At 40.5% G+C, this 18,695-nt stretch overlaps 1 protein-coding gene across 5 annotated transcripts in view; it reads right to left on the bottom strand.

Annotated features, from left to right (window-relative positions):
* Positions 1-17,050, bottom strand: part of LOC144329419 (nuclear RNA export factor 2) — a 71,535-nt gene extending 54,485 nt beyond the window's left edge. For 2 of the 5 annotated variants that reach the window (XR_013413029.1, XM_077989210.1), the window contains exons 1-2: positions 16,939-17,029; positions 8,106-8,213 (exon numbers count right to left, since the gene is read on the bottom strand). The gene's annotated coding sequence lies outside the window, so the exon portion shown is untranslated. Of the gene's footprint in view, positions 1-8,105; positions 8,214-15,489; positions 15,612-16,736; positions 16,860-16,911 lie in introns of all 5 variants that reach the window. The other 3 variants (XM_077989212.1, XM_077989214.1, XM_077989209.1) reach the window with 3 other exon arrangements.
* Positions 17,051-18,695: the final 1,645 nt, after the last annotated feature.

Here is an 18,695-nt window from a genome sequence, read left to right as displayed (position 1 = left end):
TAAACTATCCAGTTCTTTGGTAAAATGTCATATGAGTGGTTCACTGGAAGACAAGGAGGAAACTCAGCTTCATTCTTGGCTGTTGATGCATGAAATAAATAATAGATACTCAGTGACCAAAGATGATTAGATTTTGAAAGAAAAGTGACATGACTGGTCACTGACCCTGATGCTCATCTGTAATTTAAATAGTGATTTGTGGAGTGACACAAACAGAATTTGAAAGAAGTGACATGACTGGCCACCGATCATGATTCTCATCTGTTATTTCAGTAGCGATTTGTGGACTGAAGAGCCAGCAGCAATGTTTGGTCTTTATGTAGTTACTGACAGTTAGTTTACCATGGTAAGTGAAATTTGACCCATACTGTGAAGGGGCTGGTGTTATTTAACTAAATCACGGTAAATGACCTTAGTGCATGTCGGAACTGTGCAAAGGGAGGACTGTATGTAAAAATACGGTTGACCAATTTTTAATATTGACCTGGTATACGGCAATCTAGGTACACTCACTCATTAGTTCTAGGAGGTTTTTCATAAATTCCTAGAAATTTTATACATAGCCATCATGTCAGTAAATAGGGACACTTTTTCATGACTTCACTTGCAATCTGTGTGCCTTTTAGTACTTTCCTTTGCTTTATTGTACCGATTGGGTCTTCCAAGGAGGTATTCAATAGGAATGCTCAGAGTGATTGTCTTTGCCGCAGTGCTATCATTTCAACATGTTGAACAATGTAAACACATTAGTAATCTGTCTTCTTTTTTTTACTATGTCTTTGACCTGCAGTATCTTATCATTTCAACCCATAAACAATACAAATAAGTTATTAACTAGTTATTCTACATTTTTGTTTCTCACTAAGTCTTGAATATACCACGTGCATTTTACAGTTATCGTATATCACATTTTGGAGTAGCCAAATTTCTAGTGCTCAGTAGCTACATGTGGCTAGTGTTTACTATACTGAACAGTGCAACTCTAGGGGAAGAGCAGAGGGAGCAAATACATATGGAATGATGTGTACCATGAAGGAAATGTACATGGTACATTTTAAAACAGCATGATGAAGTAAGGGAAGTAATGGGAGAGAAGTGGGATAAGTAAGGAGAGGGAAGAGAAAAACCTCTCGGAGGATGTAACATTTAAACTATGGCCTGAGTCTTGATGAGCTATCCAACAGCATAAAGAGGCCAATGTGGTTTGAGCAGAGTATGCAACGGGCAAAGCAAAAAAAAAAAAAAAAAAAAAATCTGGGATATAGATGGGTTAAATAACTTTCCCAAATCCCCTAAGAAAAGAGCGGGGAAACCGACAAATCATAGGAAGATCTGTACTGTGAGTGACGTCGTGTAGGGTCTTGTTTGCCTATTCAGTCTTAGCAGCAGGAACAGTACCTAGCTAATAACAGATCTTTGGTGAATCTGTGTGAAATAAGGGCAAACTGAGCCCCACGCTTCTGAGACCTAGGAAAGGAGATAGCAATATACTGATAAAGGCACCAGTAGGTAGTGGGCATAGTTTGTTTGTTGTTGTTTTTCATTTTAATTGCCAATGGTTTGTCATAAGCAGCCTAAGGCAATCATGAATACAAGAAGATTAAAGGACCTCAGTGAGTAATATTATTACTATTATTGGCTTCAGTAACCAGCATCTACTCCAGAAAAACATCCAGGAAAGGTTTCAATTGTCCTGACTTGCGTCAAGTACCCATAAGTGAACCGATCAGTGTGGACAGGGAAATGGTGTGCCACGACTGGGTCAGCCCATGTCACGTACCCAACACTGTGGTCAGTAACAAGGAGGAGGATGTAGAGGACAGTGAACAAGAGACCCACAGGACTTCGTAAAGTCTGCTGTTTCCTTCTTAGAGGTTTTCTTTTATAGAGGTCAGTTACACATCCAGTCTTCCTAACACCAGTTTCCTGGAATAGCAGAATTGTACATTATGTGTCTTTACAAATTGGGCTTCAGGCAAGAACACTCAAGTGTTTTAGTGGCCACACATCAGTGATGAAACAACTCCTTGTCCTGTGAAAATCACTCAGAGTGGGTGGTCTAGTTCACGTCGTTCTGTGGTACTGCCTGCAGCATCACCTTCAATGAGGCCTGCACTTCAGCAAGCTTGTATGTCCAAACTGCCATGAGAATGCCATTGTTCATAGCAATGGACAGGGACAGGATAAATCACGTGCTTCAACTCCATCAAGGCTGTTAAGTGCTGCAGAAGACTCGTGAGCATAGGCATTGTAATGGGGTTGAAGACAAAGCTAGAGACACAGAGGTAGGAACAGTGGTTCAGGGTTGGGATGACAACAGAGAAAGCAGAATCAGTTATCGGGCAGTTGTCTATCTCCAGATGCTGCAGGGCCCCTGAGACCATCTCCAGCAGAGCCTGGAATGGCTCAGAAACTTCCCAAGATATCTGATTGTTTGTCAGACTCAACAGTCTTAGGTGGGTAACCTGAGAGCTCTGGGATAGGACAGTGATGTCTCTGGTATAAAGTCCACAGAAAGACACATACAGTGTACACAAATGAGATGGCAGGACTCTGTAGAGAGAAAAAAGGAAGGCATTTCTGAAGAATGAGGGTTGGATTAGAGCAAGCAGTCCTGAATTATAGATACTTATGACTCTAGAATAAAGTAATCTGTATATCCATTGCAACAGCAGTTGACATTGTGAACTTTAGAGTCAGACCCAATAGATTTGTGACCCTAAGAAAGTTACTTTTCCACGCTGAGATAGTTTTTTAATCTTTCAAATGTGCACAACAGCGATTATTATAGAGGCTTGTGGGATAGATTAAGTGAAAAAGAATTTAACTTAGTGCCTACGGTATAATTAGCGTGTATCTAGTTCAGTTATTTGATGGGGATGGGTCTGGGAAAGCAGCCGACTGAGAATTCCCTTTGATGAATTTCCAAATGGCAAGTTCTCCATTCCTGTCCTAAGCCTCGGGAAAACTACAGGAACAAAACGATCTGGCGGTATTACCTATTGTGACCAGCCCATGGGGATGTGCATCAGTGCTACAGCATCAGATATTTCTCCGACTGAATGCTTCCCTTTCCTCTCTAGAAGGCTACATACTCCAATAAAAGAAGGACTGCTGTCTTTTTCACCAATATGTCGACAGAGTTATCTTAGTGTCTGCACATGGTTGATTGACTGACTGACTGACTGACTGACTGGGCACAGCTGACTTTTCTAATCGTGTCTTTCTCCTCAGCATGAGGGACCACACTCTCTAGCTTGGCCAGTTTAAAACACCCAGTAGTGCCTGTGCTGATGTGGAAGGAGAAATAGCTTACAATGTGTTTAAGAATATCTAAGAATACTCACGACTGTAATCCCAGCACTCTGGGAGGACAAGGCGGGTGGATCACGAGGTCAGGAGATCGAGACCATCCTGGCTAACATGGTGAAACCCGTCTCTACTAAAAAATACAAAAAAATTAGCCGGACATGGTGGTGGGCGCCTGTAGTCCCAGCTACTAGGGAGGCTGAGGAAGGAGAATGGCATGAACCCGGGAGGCGGAACTTGCAGTGAGCCGAGATCGTGCCACTGCACCTCCAGCCTGGGCGGCAGAGCAATACTCCATCTCAAAAAAAAAAAAAAAAAAAAAAAAAGAATATCTAAGAATAGTCGCAGTCCTTTGTTCATAATGGGGCATTCAGGGAACCCAGGTCCTTCCCCAACTTCTCACCCGAAAATTTTGTCCAGCTGATCTGTGAGGCAGAAGAAAGACAAGCTGAGTTCCTGGAGGTTGTTCATCTGCTCAAGATGAGTGAGAAGAGTTGAGAAGTTTCTCCCCTTACAGGATTTTAAAAAGATTTTAGACAGAACAAGTCTGTCCTGGTGGATCATCTGTGTCAAAAGGGCTTCACTCAAATAAGCCTGATCTACTCCCAGGTGATCAGTGCATCCCAGATCCAAAAACTACAGGACGCTTTTGTGGGCAGACACTTGAGGAATTTGCAAATCTGTGCAGCAGAGATACAAGGACCCAAGGCTCTGCTCAACTTTACCCAAAAGGAAAGAAAAGAACTGCCTTGTTCTCAAGGTACCATCAAGGGAAATGTCCACTAACAATCCCATGCATTCCCTGGATGGGCTGAGACTCACACTCTAAATGCACAATTTCCAGGCACCTAACACTTCGCTTGGCTTCTTCTATTTTCAGGATAGAGTGTTGAGAGTAAACACAAGACTGAAAACAAAACGAGAATGTGCTCCTGATCTCAGAGCACGTGGTTCTGCTGTCTGGGTCCTGCTTTAAATCCAGGACCTCTGTTTTGGCCGTCTGCAGGAAGAGGAAGAGACAGAATATGAAAGGTAGCCGATTTTAATATAACCCAGCAACATCAATGAGGGGAAGGAGGGACAAACCTTTATCTTCGCTCTTCACTCTGTAAACAATCTACCAACAAAGTTTTTTTCCGTACAAACTCAACATCTTTTACTGTTTTTCCCATCCTTCCTTCTCCTCCAATCCTCCCTAGTCTCAATGTCCATGTTGTTCTTCTATGTAATCATACCCAGTAGGTAAATCCATCAATAGTATTCTCAATCACCTCTATTCCATAATCACCTCTGTAAGACATTAGAGTCCTCGAGGTGACCCCAAGCGTTGGATCAACAACCTCACAGAGATCCTCGGCATTCACCATCAACTACGTTTGGGAGACTGTTAGGCCACCCCCTGCCTCAGGCTCCAGCATACCCTCCTGATGACTCACTACGTCTCTAGTGTACATAGGGTTACCAAGAGGAAGAGCTCTGGGCAGGGAAGATCTGCGGACCATCAATCGTGGCTCCCAAGATTTCATAGTGTGACTCCTGTACACTCAATGGTCCAACATGGAGACAATGGGAGGGCCAAATCCTCACCATGGCCTTCAGTTTCATCTTCTGCCCACCTAAGAAGGCAGTGATGAACAATGGAACAAAGAGGTCTCATGGGAGCTCCTCAAGAGCATGGATAGCTGCAGGCTCATCACTCAGCCGACTCCATGCAGCAAGCTCTAGCAGTGTGGCTGGCACCTTTTGGTCCATCGACATGAACCTGCTTTAGGGTGAGGAACATTCACATATCCTGAGAGGATTTTCACAGTCTCTTGCCTGCCACCAAAGATAGCAATAAATGAAATATGTATTGAACAAGTATATGGTGAATCAAACAACCACTTCAAGAGACCTCTACTATTGACATGGAATAGAAATAGACTTGTATGTGTGTATAAATGTCTCTGTGTGTGTCTGTCTGTCTGTGTGTGTATACACACACATATATATTTAGATAAGATAAAATGCCATTTGAAATCAGCTGTAAGTCAACAGAAGGCAATGTCGACCACCCAGGCACCTGCCTCCCAATGTTTCGTGTCAAAAGGATATAAACCAATCAGAAAGGAAGAGGTAAATCTATACAGAAGCCACATCCTCATCGTTACTTAGAAACAGATAATGCCAAATCTTTAGTAGTGAGTAAAAGGAGAAAAAGCATGAAATCCCAGCACATGATCTGTCATGCTCCCATCACTAGGCTTTGTGGCAAGCAGAGACAGACCCAGAAAAGCTGCAAGAGACACAGAGAAAGGAAGAGGCAAGGGGCCTAAAGTTGATCCGAAACTACAGTTAAAATGACTGAGCCCAGACTAAGTCTAAAAAATACCAAAAAGGTGTCCCAGATAATAAGAGCAGGGACTATAGGGAAGAACCCCTAAAATATGTGTAATTTAAAGAGGTAGAGATGATCTTAGAATGCAGTCTTTGGGTTGGGTGCAGTGGCTCACGCCTGTAATCCCATCACTTTGGGAGGCCCGAGGCAGGAGGATCACTGAGTCCAGGAGTTTCAGACCAGCCTAGGCAATATAGTGAGACCTCGTCTCTATGAAAACTTAAAACAGCGGCCGAGTGTGGTGTTGTGCGCCTGTGGTCCAAGCTACTCGTGAGGCTGAGGTGGGAGGATCGCTGGAGCCCAGGAGGCAGAAGGTGCAGTGAGCCGAGATCACACCCCTGCACTCCAGCCTGGGAGACAGAGCGAGACTCTATCTCAAAATAAACAAACAAACAAACAAACAAACAAACGTAGCCTTTGAAATGCACAGCTTCTGGGGAAGAGTAGGGGTGGCAAACGGAAAGGGAGAAGCATGCTTTGCCACTTTGGTAATGATGGGGAAGGAAACAAAAGGGGAAAATGAAGAATCTTACAAGACATAAGAGAACCACAGAATCAGAGCACTCGTAACTTCTTTGTCCACTACCAAAACAAGCAAGCGAAATCAGTAAATTTAAGGCCTGAATTTTTCTACACTGACAGAAAATAACACCATTAAAATAGGAATCTGGTAAAACAAGCCAATATCATAAAAATGAACAAAAGGAACGATAATTCCTTACAAAAACATTCCAGAAAGAGTAAAAGAGCAGAAGACAAAATTTCACACATATTAAACAACCATGAAACAGAAGGAAACTGTACGTCAACCTTCCAGACAGAATTACTTCCATTCAAACAAGCATTTGAGGATATAAAACCTGCCTTGAATTAGAATATTATTTAAAATTCTAAACTCAGAAATGGGCTTAGAAAAAAGTCTGAAGTAATGATTTGATATCCAGCTCAGCTGATCCTTCACACGTATCACAGCTTATAGAAAAGCAGACAGGAACTTAGGAAATTACGTGCCCATCAGCCCTTCCTGAGTACTCCACTAGAGCAAGGGTCTGCAAACTATGGCCCATTGGCTGGAATATTTACTATATGGCTCTTTACAGAAAACGTTTGCTAACTTATATTCTAAAGGATAAACTGGGATTGTGATTCCACAGGTAATGACAGGAAAATCTTCCCTACGACATCTGATGGCGAGCATTTGGTATCTAATACTAAAATAAAGGTGGAGCAAGGAAAACGACTAATGTGCATTTATTTTATATTGTGGAAAAAAGAAATAGTGCAAGTAAAATAAGAGAAGTGAGAGAGAGAGAGAGGAAAAAAAAAGAAAAGAAACTTTTTTTTTTTTTCATAAGGCAGTAGACGAGCGTTAAAAGGAGATTGGGGGTTAAAAACAAACTAGTGGACCAGAGAGTAAAATGTTCAATAAGAAAGCAGGTGCTAAAAATAATTTTTTTAATGTCAAAGTTTACATGCCAACGTTAAAATTGAAAATTCACAGTGAAGATATAATACTTAGGAATATTTATGCACCAAATAACATAGCAACCACCTTTGTAATGCCAAAAGGTATGGAGACATGGAAGCACAGTAATAATAGGAGATTTAATACATGGCAAGTCTCAGTACAAGGCAACTCCAGTGGTACAATAAAGAGACGCATACCGAAAATGTAAACAACACAATTAATAAGATACATTGTGTGTTTGTATACACACATAGGCATACATACACACACATAAATCTATACCTTGGAAATAAAGAATATACCACCTTGTCAAAAGCTGATGGCACGTTAACAAAACGTGATCAAATTACCTCACTAATTTCCATAAAGTAGAAATATTACAACCAACCCTCTGCAATCACGATGCAACAAAAGTAGAACTTACTAACACAAACTGAAAGCAGAAAGGATCTTCTGCCTGGAAAAAATGTTAAGCCTTCTATTAAGCAAATGTCGAGATAAAGAGGAGATGCAAACTGAAGTTACAGAAATATTTAAGAAGAGTGACAATGAGAGCTTACATATGAGAATCTGTAGAAGATATTTAAAGCACTGATTGGAAGCAGATTCAGAGCACTAAATACTCTCATCAGTGAAAATGAACGAATAAAATTAAATAAAGTAAAGCATTGCCTCAAAAATCTAATAAAAGAACAACCCAGGAAGCCAAAATAAACACAAATAAAGAAATAACATAAAATCAGAAATTGCCGGGTTTGGTGGCTCACACCTGTAATCCAACCACTTTGAGAGGCTGAGACGGGAGGATCTCTTGAGGCCAGGAGTTTGAGACCAGCCTGGGCAACATAGGGAGACCCTGCCTCTACAGTAATAATAATAATAATAATAATAATAATAATAACAATGATTCATTAGCTGGGCATGATGGAACATGCCTGTAGTCCTACTTACTGAGGAGGCGGAGGTGGGAAGATTGCTTGAGTCCAAGAGCTCAAGGCTACAGTGAGCTATGATCACAACGCTGCACTCCAGACTGAGTGATCCAGGGAGACTCGGTCACTAAAATGAATGAATGAATGAATGAATGAATGAATAAATAAGCAGACATTAATAAGATACATAGTAGAAAAACAATGTGTGTATATTTATTAAATCAAAATCCTATTTTTTTAATTGGACAAACTCACTAGCTAGACTAATGAAGGAAGAAAGGGAGAGAGCACAAATATGCAAAATAATAAATGACAAATGATAATCATTTAAACAGAAAAGATTAGGTTACTTTTCAAACCTGTATATAAAGAAATCAAAAATACACATGAAATAAATAATTTCCTAGGAAAATACAGATTATCAAGATTTTTACTCTAATGCTGGAAGGCTTAAATTGGCCAATTTTCACAGAAAAAAAAAATAGAAAAAGTTATTAAGGAATAACTCCCAAGGAGCACCTGGCTCAGATGCTACTACAGGTGAATTCTACTGAACCGTCAAAGATCAGATAGTACCACAGTGCCAATGCTCTATAAATTATTCAACAGCATTACAAAGGAAATTTCCATAACTCCCTTTACGAAGCAAGTGCGACATGGATAGATAAGTGTAGATGCAAAAATGCTAGATAAAATATTAGCAAACAACATCCAACAACACATTTGAAAAATCATAATATACTTTGGCAAAGTGGGATTTCTCCCATCAATGCAGATTAGTTCAATATTAGAAAGTACCTTGATATCACCCACCATATTAATACACTTAAAGACAAATATCATATGGTTATCACAGCAGATGTTGAAAAACCTTTGGAAAAATTCAATTCCTCTTTCTGTTAAAAAATAGAAAAGCCTTAAGAAAATAGGGACCACGGGATGCTTTCTTAACATGATAAAACATATATACCTAAGTCCTAATGCTAGCAACTCATTTAACGGGGTTGCTGGGGGACACTCAAAGTTTTCCCCTGGGATCAGGAACAAGGAAAGCATGCCTACTACCTCACACCTATTCAATCTTGTATTACAAGTATTAGTCAATTGACTAGAGAAATCGATCATTTTCCTAGGAATGAATAAGAAGAACTAAAAAGCACAGCAAAGAAAACAATCAAGAAAATGAAATGGCAACTTACACACTGGGAAAAAAAATACTTGCGAACCACATATATGAACAAGGAGTTAATATCCAAATTTTGTAAGGAAATCACACAACTCCATAGCAGAAAAGCAATCAAATTTAATCAATGGGCAAAGGACCTGAATAGACATTTCTCCAAAGAAGACATACATAATGACTAACAGGTATATGAAAAAGTGCTCAACATCATTAATCATCAGGAAAATGCAGATAAAAGCTACTATGAGGCAACACCATACAACCATTAGGATAGCTATTATCAAAAAGTCAAGAGATGGCAAACATTACCGAGTCTGTGGAGAAAAGGGAACCCTTGTACACTGTTGATGGGAATGTAGATAGGGACAACCATTATGGAAAACAGTATGGAGGTACCTAATAGATTCTTTTTTCTGTTTTAGAAATAAAATGGTCGTTCTAGATTTTTCTATTTTACAAAAAAAAAAAAAAATATGGTAGTGAAAAACAGAACTATCATACGACCCAACAACTCCTTTGCTGGGTATCTACTCAAAGGAAATAAAATAACCACCTTTTAAAAGCAGCTGATCTTTGAAAAGTATCTGAACTCCCATGTTCACTGCAGCATTAATCACAATAGCCAAGATATGGAAACAATCTACGTGTCCATCAAGGGACGGACGGATACAGAAACTGTGTTGTATATATACACTTAAAAAGGAGATCTTGCCATTTGCCAAAACATGGATGAATCTGGAGGACATTATGCCATAACAATGAAATAATAGTGAAATAATCCAGATACAGAAAGAGAAATATTGCATGATCTCACTTATATGTGAAATCTTAAAAAATGAAAGTAAAATAAAACTCAAATATACAGAGACACAGAATAAAGCAGTGGTTATCAGGGTCGGGGTGGGGCGGAGGGGATGGGAGGAGGAAAGGGGAAGATGTAGGTAAGAGGATGCAAAGTAGCAGATATATAGGATGAAAGAGACTAGAGATCTAGTGCACAACATGCTGGAATACAGTTTATACAATTGTACTATTAAATGCAATGTGGGATTTCTGCTAAATGAATAGATTTTAGATACGATGTGGGATTTCAGCTAAATGAATAGATTTTAGCACCTCCTGCTACCAAAACCAAAAATGGGTAACTATGTGACATAATGGGTATGTTAATTTGTTCCACTATAGTAACTATTTTACTATCTATATGTGTCCCATAACACCATGTTGTATACCTTAGATATACACAATAAAACTTACTTTTTACAAAGAAAAGTAAAGCCATCTCTATGTGCGGATGATATTATAGTATACCTGAAAACCCCTATAGAAACAATGATAAATCAACTGAACCAGTAAAAGAAGTCAGTAAGGTAGCAAAGTATAAAATTAACATACAAAAAAATCAGCAGTCTTTTAATACACACACAAAAAATAAGCAGCTGGAGGACGCATTCACAGACAAGGCCCCATATACACTAGCAACAAGGATTTAAGTTTAGGAATAAACTTGGTAACAACATGTATACAAGAAAAATTGTAAAATATGCCTGAATGACACCACGGGAGACTTGAACAAATGGAAACACATACGCTGTCTGAGACGGTCTGAATGTTTGTGTACCCCCAAAATTACTATCTTGAAATCTCTACCCGCAAGGTGATACCATTAGGAGGTGGGGCCTTTTGAGAGGTGACTGGGTCATGAGGGTGGAGCCCTTATGAATGGGATTAGTTCTCTCATAAAAGAGGCTCCAGAGAGCTGCCTTGTCCCTTCCACCATGTTGAGGAAACAATTAGAAAGCACCATCGATGAGGAAGAGGGCCCTCACCAGACACCAAATCAGCCAGCATCTTTATCTTGAACTTGTCAGTCTCCAGAACTGCAAGAAATAAATTTCTGTCATTTATAAACAACCTAGTCTACGGTATTCTGTAATAGCAGTCCAAACAGACTAAATCACTGTCCTAGATGGAATAATTCGGCATTAAAAAGATGTCAGTTCTTCCTCAATTGGCGTATAAATTTAATTCAGCCTCAGAAATGCCAGCACACATTTTTATGCATTTAGGAAAATTGATAATAAAGTTAATATACTTTTTGAAAACATGCAAGCATAGCCAGGAAACATGTGAAAAAGAAAATCTATGAGAGGGGACTTATGATACCAGCCAGAAAAGCACACTATAAAGCCCCTGTAATTATGACATTGTGGCACTGGTGCAAGAATAGACTAATAGCCCAGTGGACTAGAATAGAAAACTCAGAAATACAACCAAATCGTATGAAAGTTAGTACATGATAAAGATGGTATATAAACTCTCTAGGGCAAAGATGGACATTTAATAAATGGTCCTGGAACAACTGAGACGTCCAGAAAAATAAAGGTAGATCCACATAACACAGCGTACACAAGAATAAACTGCAAATAGGTTAGGGATCTAAACATAACAAATGAAACCATGTAAGTTCTTGAAGAAAACATGGCAGTGGTCGGGGAAGGAGGGGTGGCTCACGCCTGTAATCCCAGCACTTTGGGAGGCTGAGGCGGGTGGATCGCCTGAGGTCAGGAGTTTGAGACCAGCCTGGCCAACATGGTGAAACCCCGACTCTACTAAAAATACAAAAATTAGCCGGGCGAGGTGGCAGGCGCTTGTAATCCCAGCTACTCGGGAGGCTGAGACAGGAGAATTGCTTGAACCTGGAAGGCAGAGGTTGCAGTGAGCCGAGATGGCGCCACTGCACTCCAGCCTGGACGACAGAGCGAGACTCCATATCAACCAAAGAAAAGAAAGAAAAAGAAAAGAAAAGAAAACATGGCAGAACCCCAGTGTAGGGAAAGGCCTTCTAACTAAGATTCAAATTCCGGAGGCAATGAAAGAAGAAAATAGTCTATCGATTTGACCACATAAGGATAAATGAAAGTGATGCAAATGCTTCATAAATATATCAAAGAGCAACTGACGAATTGGTATAAAGTACTTGCAGCATATATCGCAGACAACTGGATAACATTCCAAATATATAGAGAACTCTTAAACATTGAGGGATGAAGGACCACAACAGCAATAAAAATATGGGGGAAATATATGAACAGATAATTCCAACAAAAAGTATAAAAACAGTCCTCAACATATGATAAGTGTCAAAACTTACTCACAAATGTAGACAAAGGTACATCACAGAAACAGTGAGATACTATTTCTCACCTAACCTGTAGAAAAAAGTTTCAAAACTAAGGCGACGTGTTCTGTTAGTGAGGCTGTGGGCAAACTGTCATTCTCTTATATTGCTAATGGAAACGAAAACCAGTACAATCCTTCTGGAGAGAAACTTGGAAACACCTGAGAAAACTACATGTGCACTTAACTTTTGGCCCAAAAATCCTATTAGTGGGAATATACCTTGAAGGTACATTTCTACCAATACAAAAATAAAATAAAATAAAATAAAAATCATGTCCAGGTTTATTCGCGGGAGCAATGTCTGTAACTGTAAAATCTTGGAAGGAATTTAAAAGCCCATACAGGCCAGGCACCACGGCTCATGCCCGTAATCTCAGCACTTGGGAGACCAAGGCGGGAGGATCACTGGAGGCCAGGAGATCCAGACCAGTCTGGGCAACATAGCAAGGCCCTGTATTTTAAAAAAAAAAAAAAAAAAAGTCTTTATTTAGCCAGGCATGGTGGCACACACCTGTAGTCTTAGCCACTTGGGAGGCTGAGACAGTTGTGAATTGCTTGAGCCCAGGAGTTTGAGGTTACCATGGGCTATGATTGTGCCACTGCACTTCAGTCAGCCTGGATTATAGAGCGAGACCTGGTTTCTATATTAAAAACCAAATGCCCAAACGTAGGTGAGTGGTTGAATAAACTATGTGTGGTACAGCCACACAATGGAGTACAATGCAGCTGTAAAAAGGAACGATGAAGATCTCTGTGAAACAATATGGAGTGATTTCCAAGAATGCTGTTAAGTAGGAAAGGCAAAGTGCAAAGGAACATGTATAGTATGCTATCCTTGGTGTAAGAAGGGAATATAAGAAAACGTGTACGTATTTGCTCATTTGGGCAAAATAAATACAGGAAAATTTAAGCCGGAAACCGAAGGGTTGATTACCCTACAGGGAGGGCCAGAGAAAGAAGTGGAAAGAAATGGGGAATGGGAACAGGGTAGAAGGGATGACGAAGGAGTGACACTTCCCCAAGTATAGGTTTTTGTATACCCCTGACTCTTTGGATCATAGTAATGTTGCACATACCCAAAATATAAATAAAAAATTAAAATCAACCAGGATATTGGGGTGAGGGTACCCCAAATCAAACAGAAACAGGTTCAACTAACAATATTACAAATGTGTGTCTTAACCACCCTGAAGGAGACAGGAAGAAAAGATCTAAGATACATAACTTTGGATAGCAGTATTTTGACCATATCCTCTAAGGCCAAAGACAAAAACAACTGTACAAAAATATAAGTTATTAATATGTTTGCAACAGGGGCATTTGTTAGCAATTCAGATGCTACTTTATGTATCTACTGACCAGAAATAAACAGGTATATAAACTATCTGATACTGAAAGCCAGGTCGGAGAACGAATCGACCAGAAAGTCTAGAATGACTGGAATTGAAAGTATCAATACAAGCTCCTGGCTTTTAATAGTTATACATACAGATAGATACCAAAATAAATGTACATGTGTCTATAGGCATGGGTATATACATACATTATTTCCTACCCCTTTCCATAGAGAGCCTTAGCGGCAATGAAACGCCATTAATAATGAACGCACACCAAGATACTGGTTGGTAAATGTCATTCCCCATGAAAGGGAACCAGGGCTCCTTGTAGAAGTTGTTTTAATCCAGGGCTATAAGGGGTGTGTGTGTGTGAGGCGAGGGGGGCACGCACATGATGAATCTGAACATCTTATAGTGCCAGAAAAAGGTACCAAAAAAGGATAGGGTCATATCAAAAGACCACAGAACCAACCAAAATGAGCTCCCAATGGCCAAGGCTAGAAGAGTTCAAGGAACAAAATAATGATATAATTAGATTAAATTTTTATTTTAATTTATTTCAAGTTCCGGGATACAAGTGCAGGATGTGTAGGTTCATTATATAGGTAAACCTGCGCCCTGGTGGTTTGCTGCACCCATCAACCCGTCACCTGGGTATTAAGCCCGGTATGTATAACATAATTATTCAAGAGCCCATACTGAGATAAATAAGTTGAAGAAATAAGTAAATGAGGGAGTAAAGACAGCTCTTCCTTACAGAAGAATTCCAGTTAAAAAATGTAGCAGAAATTAGGACAACAGAAAATCACCATTAGGTAACATTTGCTATAGGCAAGATCCCTAGACAGATTTTAACAGTAGTGGGTCAAAGTCTGCAAAGAAACAGGAATATAAGAAGATCTATTGTGTTTCTTCTTAAAGAACTTTTCATACTATATTTATTACTAACAAAGAAGAAAATAGTAGCATTACACTGGGGCAAGATAACTCCCACCCCTTTAACCAAGTGATCAAGGTGAACACCACCAGTAACACAAATTATGGATGTCACGTACCCGATATGATCCTCACAGAAGGAAACAAAATCATGTTTGCGGTAATGTGGCATAAGACCTAAAATTAGAGGCCCAATTAGATGGATGCCTTGACATCTGGGGAAGAACAGGAGGACCCTGAATGGCCTCACCACAGGTTATCTTCCCTATTGGGTTCCCAGGGAGAAAGGCCCCCTAGCCAAAGTACCCTCCTTATTATTGTGTTGAATAGACACAGTGCCTGCTTATCTCTGGGTGGCATGTTTCAGGTCCCCACCAGCCTGCAGAATTATTTAAACAAGCCAGTCGTCCTCCTCTGAACCAACGGTCACTTCATCCTCTGGTTACTACAAAGACTTCCCCCTGAAAGCCCCTGCTTGTTCACTCTCTTCCAGAGTGTGACACCGTGTGGCTCTACCTGGCGTGAGGTGCCCTCCTCTCTCCGGCTGTGAGTAAATGTTACTAATAAATTGCTGTGGATTCCATCTGCCCAGTATAGGGTACCATGTGTTCAGTCACCCCCATAACACTAGGGTGGGAATCCCTCCCTCACCACTGGGAAAGGGAGGAGAATAAAACAGGTGTGCTTGCTACAAATGCACAACTTCAATCTAATCATAAGAAAACATGAGACAAACACAAATTGAGAGACATTCCACAAAACACCTGACTGGTATCTCCGAAAGTGTCAGGGCTGTGAAAGACCAATAAAGATTAAGGAAATGTCAGCCTGGAGGATTCTAAGGAGAAATGAGGACCAAATGCAATGAAGTGTCCTGAATAAGATCCTAGAATAGAAAAAGGACATCAGTGAGATAACTGGTGAAATTCGCATAAAATCTGTAGATTAGTTAATAGTTATAACATCAACGTTAAATAATATGTAATGTTATATAAATGTATATAATTATACATTTATATACATATATAATTATATGTATATGCATATATACATATACAATTACAATTATACAATGTTATATAAATGTAATAACATCAATGTTAACTTTTGGTAATTAGCATCGATGTAGTACTGTTAATTAGTACATCAATGTAATGTAGTAATTAGTTTTGGTAATTTTTCTATGGTTGTATAAGATGTTAACATTACGGAAATCCAGGCGAGGGCTCTCCGTATAATCATTTTTGTAACTTTTCTGTAAGTCTAAAATTATTTCAGAGTAAAGAATTTTAAAAGACAGAATCAGTGGCTAAAGGGCTGGCAACCTATAAACCACGCTGCTTAACAATAACCACCTGAAACATAGTTAGAAGGATGCATACAAACAAGGATACATGCTCATACCACATCATTCATTAAAAAGGTTATAAGAGATGAAAGCCCAGTGATCTTCAACACATAGGTGAATATGTATTTACTCTTCGGATGAGGAAAGCATTTTTAAGTATAAAAGGCATGAAATACAATAGAAAGAAAAATATCTATACAATCCAATATTTACAATTTAAAGCCCACCATATCAAAATTAACCAGAAACAAAACTAAGATGCAAAAGAGAAATACAACTTTTTGAAGAAGAGAAAACCTGCCTGAGGAATTGTAAAGAGAGAGCAAGAAGTGATTAGCCATACAATTGAAGCTAATCACACGTGAGGATAAGGGACACATAGAGAGTGGAGTGGAGAGTGGACCACTGAGCAATCCAGCTGGATTTGCCTTTCCTATTAATCCCTAAACCTTGACCCTAGGTAATGTAGGCCAAAATAGGCCTAATTTATAGAAAATTTACAGAAGGGCCGGGCGTGGTGGCTCACGCCTGTAATCATAGCACTTTGGGAGGCCGAGGTGGGGGGATCACCTGGGGTCGGCAGTTGGAGACCAGCCTAACCAATATGAAGAAAGCCCCTCTCTACTAAAAATACAAAAATTAGCCTGGCATGATGGCGCGTGCCTGTAGTCCCAGGTACTTGGGAGGCTGAGGCAGGAGAATCGCTTGAACCCGGGAGGTGGAGGTTGTGGTGAGCCGAGATCGCGACATCGCGCTCCAGCCTGGGCAACGAGAGCCAAACTCCGTCTCAAAAAGAAAAGAAAAGAAAATTTATAGAAAAGATATTGTTGTAATTTACCTAACTGGAAGAAGACTTGGAACCAACCTGGGAGCTACACTTCCTCTCAGAATCTTGCCACAAACAAGACGCAATCTTGTGACTGGGGCCCAGCGTCCTAAGGGTTCCTTCTCGAAGCAGTGGGGAGAGGACTTCAATTGGCTCAGCTTGATCAGGTGACATCCTTTGGCCAATCAGCTCTATACTGGGAGGTGGAGCCAGGCTCCTGTCCCTCCCTCTCCTGGAGCTGGCGGGAAGGGGAGCTGGCGGGAAGGGGAGCAGCGAAGGAGATGGCGGAGAAAGCAAGGGTGGGAAAGTGGGAGGGGCGGGAAGGATTGTGGGACAGCGGGGTGGGAGTGTGTGAGGTGGAAAGGGAGGGGTGCTCTGATTATAAGCCTGCCCCACCCGCTGATTTCGTCTTAGGTGAAAAGTGAGGCACAATTCCATTGTGCACGGCCTGGGTACTGACCAGCCAGGGTTTCTTTCCTTTTTCTGTTCTTTCTTTCTTTCTTTCTTTTTTTTTTTTTTTTTTTGAGATGGAGGATGGAGTCCTGATGCCCAGGCTGGAGTGCGTTGGCGGGATCCCATCTCATGCAACCTCTGCTTCCCGGGTTCAAGCGATTCTGCTACATCAGCCTCCCGAGTAGCTGGTATTACAGGCGCCTGCCACCACGCCCGGCTAGTTTTTCTATTCTCAGTGGAGACGGGGTTTTACCATGTTAGCCAGGATGGTCTCGCTCTCTTGACCTCGTAATCCGCCCGACTCGGCCTCCCAAAGTGCTGGGATTACAGGCGTGAGCCACCGCGCCCGGCCCCAGCGAGGGTTTCTACCAGGCCACGTCTCAACACAGGCAGTTAAAAGCTCAAATTTAGTGGACGCGTAGCAGGAGATGTGTACTTTAAAAACCCGTGGCCACTTGATGGCAAAAGGCTGTCAGATATTAGTGTCTCTGGTTCTCTGATATATTAAAGAAGGAACTGAGTCCTGACCAAAGATAGGAAAAATGTGTTGTTCTCTGCAGTGAAGCCAATAGAGCATTTACATTGATGCCTGGCAAAGGCGGCACAAAGGAGAAAACTTCCACTCATCTAATGATACTATCAATTGCAAGGCAGCCAATATTTGTTTGAATGTCCAACCCTCAGGCCACCCTCCTGATTCCACTTCTTCCCTATTTGATTTTTCCCCCCACAGTCATCTTCTGAAATACCATATATTTTACTCAAATGCTGTTTTTGGTTTTTATTGTCTGTCTCCCATGGTGGAAAAATACAAATTCCAGAAGGGCGAATATCTTTGCCTATTGCTCATTAATGTATCCTAAGTGCCTATATCAATGCCTGCTTCAGTGGATACTTTGAATGAATAAATGGATTTTTCTCCAGCCACACTAGCCTCCTTTTTGTTGCTCTAAAACTAGCTCAGCAAGCATACTCCCATACCATTATGTGTTTTTCTGTAACAGCCTGGCCTTAGATATCAATATAGCTACCTTCCTTACTTAGTGTACATCTCTGATCACCTTACCAGACATGTGGTACTTTTCTTCATGACAGTTAGCATGTCACTGTGTTGTTTTTATGTTTTGCTTTGTTGTTTTCTTTTACTCTAATTACAGGTAAAGAAGCAGATCAGCTATGTCTGTTTTAATTTTTGCAGTACAGTGTCATCTTTCAGTAGATGGGGTAATGGGCATCAGATATCTTAGGATTCAATCCGTGGCATTGCCACTTTGTAGCTAAATAACCTTGGCCAGGTAAACTCTTCCAAACTTTTATTATACGTCTTTAAACTGGGAATAGTA

This window comes from Macaca mulatta, chromosome X (genome assembly GCF_049350105.2).
Source record: "Macaca mulatta isolate MMU2019108-1 chromosome X, T2T-MMU8v2.0, whole genome shotgun sequence".
NCBI lineage: Eukaryota > Metazoa > Chordata > Mammalia > Primates > Cercopithecidae > Macaca > Macaca mulatta.
This window is presented reverse-complemented; position numbering and strand designations above follow the sequence as displayed.